We start from the raw sequence: 3,446 nt of genomic DNA, 5'->3' as shown, positions 1-3,446 counted from the left end.
TAGACCTACACCATGCATCAAAACATCAAATATCGGTTAAATTTGGTATAAAAATAACAGTTTGCCTATAGTGGACCCGGGTCCACAATCGGATTATGGACCCGGGTCCACTATAGGAAAAGGGGGTCCATAACAGGCAAAAAAAACCTTTTTTTTCAAATGGCTATTTTTCTGCTCAAAAACAAAAAACTGATGAAACAAATACTCAATGTTGTTCAAAACACTCCAGATTCCATTATTATGTACAAAGGGTTATGAAAAAGTGCTTAAAATATTGAAAATTTGTGAAAAATGTTCTTCGGCTCTACTAGGGGGTCCACTAATGGTTAAAATACCCTATTTAATAATGCTACAATTTGATTTTTTTAAAGAAATTATAATTTCAAATTCGATTTCAAGAATTTATGGATTTGTAAATTTTAAATTTAATACTAGAGTTTAAGTTTTTTTTAATATTAGAATTTTAGTTTTTCGATACTTTTTTTTCTTGTAGTTTTTTCAATTCTTAAATTTTTAGTCTCTTTAGTTTTTTAATTCTTTAATTTTAGTTTTTTTATTTAGCATTTTGATTTTTGAATTTGTACCACGGACGCACCTCCCAAGAAAAGGGCTTTAAGCACTTCGGAAGGAACCGGTCAAGGAAAAATTTTAAATGGGCAGCAGAGGCAGAGTAAGCAAGCCAGAGAGGGTGAAGAAAAGCCCCAAGAAATCGCTCCCTCTCCTTTGTTTTGCTATTCGTTAAGCTATTTCTTGACCCCTTTCCTTTGGAGCTGCGTATTGGCCCTTAACAGAAAAGACGGGAGTGGAAATCGCTCGATTCGATTTATTGCCAGAGCGACAATATTGTGTGGTCTAAGATGCGGTCAGCATTAGCTGCAACCTTTGGACAATCGAATTTTGAATAATCTAATCTCCGGATAATCAAGTTCTTTATTTTTAGGGTTTAAGATTTTCTGATTTTAATATTAATGTTTACAATTGGGTACTAAAGCCCTATGTCAATATTTATGTACAACGGTAAAAAACACGATTAAAAACCATTTCTGATCACTTTTTTTTTCATTTTAATGCAAAAAAAGTTATTGACAAGACAACATTTTTTCGATGGATCAACTATGGTCCCCTTGGAACGAGCTGTCAAGTAGGAACTTTTCTGTCAAGAAGGACCGCGAGGTTAATTTTTCAAAATTGATTTAAAAATCCATTTTAAACTCTTTGTGGTCGTACAAAGGGTCATTGTACTCAGAAAAATAAGCTTTATCGCTGTAAACAATAATAATATATTATCAGCAATCTAAGCTTCATTTCAGGACCCAATTTAGAATTTTTGAATGTATGAAATTTAAATTTTTTGAGTTTTTCAAATTTAATATAATTAAATTTTAGGATATAAAAATTTTGAATTTGGACCTTTACAATCTCAGAATTTTTGAATATTTTAGAATGACATGCCATATGTCGGTTAACAGTTTGGTGGGGATTGACACTTCTTTGCTAGCTTTTTCGCCAAATGTCAGCGTGACATGTGGCATTAAATTTATGCGATGAATTCAACCCTCTGGCACCACTGTAAATGGCTACAGTCACCAAAACCTCGAAGAGCCCACGTAGTAGTATTAGTGAAGAGCCCACGTTGTTTATCGTGGGCTCTTCACTAATACTAATAAGTGGGCTCTTTGAGTGTAGCAATATTGGTGTTGCCTGTTTGTTTACACCAAATCTTCATGAAACATCACGTTTTGTGTGTGCAAATCTGTTACGAAAAAAGGTGAGAGCTGTTGATTCCATTGACCGGGAAGATTTGCCGGGTAGTACTGGACCGGGGACTGGCCAAGTCCCGCTGTTGATCCTTCCTAACAACTCGCTGCAATCTCCGGCAGGGAGTAACCGACCAAGTGCAGAAACATCCGTGATTCTGGTGATTGTGGCGGAGCTTGTCCTTCCGAGCATCCTTCGATAACCTTCTACGAGGGCTGGCCCACTCCCGCTGTTGACTCGCACAGGGAATCGAAGGAATCGCGTGCTTGTGTAGAATCCGACCTTTTGTTGACTCACAAGAAGTTCATCGCGAAGTGGTCCGAAAAAATAATTTGATTTGATTTAATTTGAACTTTGAATTTGCAAAAACCGTCTTCATCGGCACTTCGCGAGGCATTTATCCATAGTCTCTGTCGGATAGCGTCCTTCGGGAACTTGTGTTTGGAAATCCGTCCCGTGTCGTTATTTTTTCATGGAAATCATTTCTACATTATGAAATTATGCCACGCGGTTTGTTTATTTTAAAATTTTGACAGCGAATGAGTTCTTCATCTTCTTCGTTGCCTTTATGTTCGCGTAGAACATTTAGGTTTCATAAACATGGCCGTCGTGACAGAGGGCTGGATGAATTGTTTCCGAAAAATCCCATAGCTTATACACTCAACCCCCGGTGGTTGGTCACTTTTTCGTTTGACCCTTTTGTAGTTTGTTAGAGATCCTTAAGTAAGAGATACGACAACTTTTGGTGAGTGCCTGGAAATACAGATTGGTTGAGATAGCGACATCTACATACACACAAAGAAAAAATACTATAAATTTAAAAAGATCGTTCGTTGGATAAAAAGTTCGCGTTGGTGAATATTCGTAGAAAGTTCAAACTTTTTAATTTAAAGGTTGGAAAGTTGTTGATACTACCATGCATTTCTTTATAGTTTCTTTGTTAGTTCTTTATAATTTGTACCCCCTTGGTTTGTTCAAAGTTAAACTTAAGTGACGAGCAGTCACTTTTTACACGGCGCTCACGCACACTATCAAAACAAACGTTTGGTAGTGTGTGTGAACTCCGTGTAAAAGAGGTGTCAAACTAAAAAGTGATCCCGTTCATTTGACAGTTGGTGTCAAACCATCGGGGTTGAGTGTAGGACCCTTGTTAGACTGAAGTCCCGTGGTCGTGCGATTCGAAGCGCTATCTACTCGAAATCGATCTTGTCCTACCATTTTCGAGCGTTTGTCCTGTGTTTGATCGGCGTACACTCAACCCCCGATGGTTGGTCACTTTTTCGTTTGACACTTTTTTAGTTTGTACCCCGTTGGTTGGTCAAAGTCAAACTAAAAAGTGACGAACTGCCACTTTTTACACGACGCTTACGCACACTATCAAAACACACGTTTGATAGTGTGTGTGAACTCCGTGTAAAAGGGGTGTCAAACTAAGCAAATTCTTCAAAAAAATTCTTAATTACCAAATCCTTGTAATTTTATTTTAAAATGATATTAGTGCTAACAAACCAAATAAACAATTTCTCCCTGGACGGAATCCAGCAGCGGTGGACAAATTTCCCTCTCCGGAGAAACCATTTTGATCGGCGAGGATTCGGTCCTCCGAACAACAGGAAAATGTTCCGGTGAAGACCATCAGGGATAAGCAGTTGTCGGTCCTTTGGGCGGTGCGGTGGAGGAAGAGGTAA

The sequence above is a fragment of the Culex quinquefasciatus genome, chromosome 3, assembly GCF_015732765.1.
Source record: "Culex quinquefasciatus strain JHB chromosome 3, VPISU_Cqui_1.0_pri_paternal, whole genome shotgun sequence".
Lineage (NCBI taxonomy): Eukaryota > Metazoa > Arthropoda > Insecta > Diptera > Culicidae > Culex > Culex quinquefasciatus.
The sequence above is the reverse complement of the archived record's forward strand: the minus strand, read 5'-3'. Positions refer to the sequence as shown.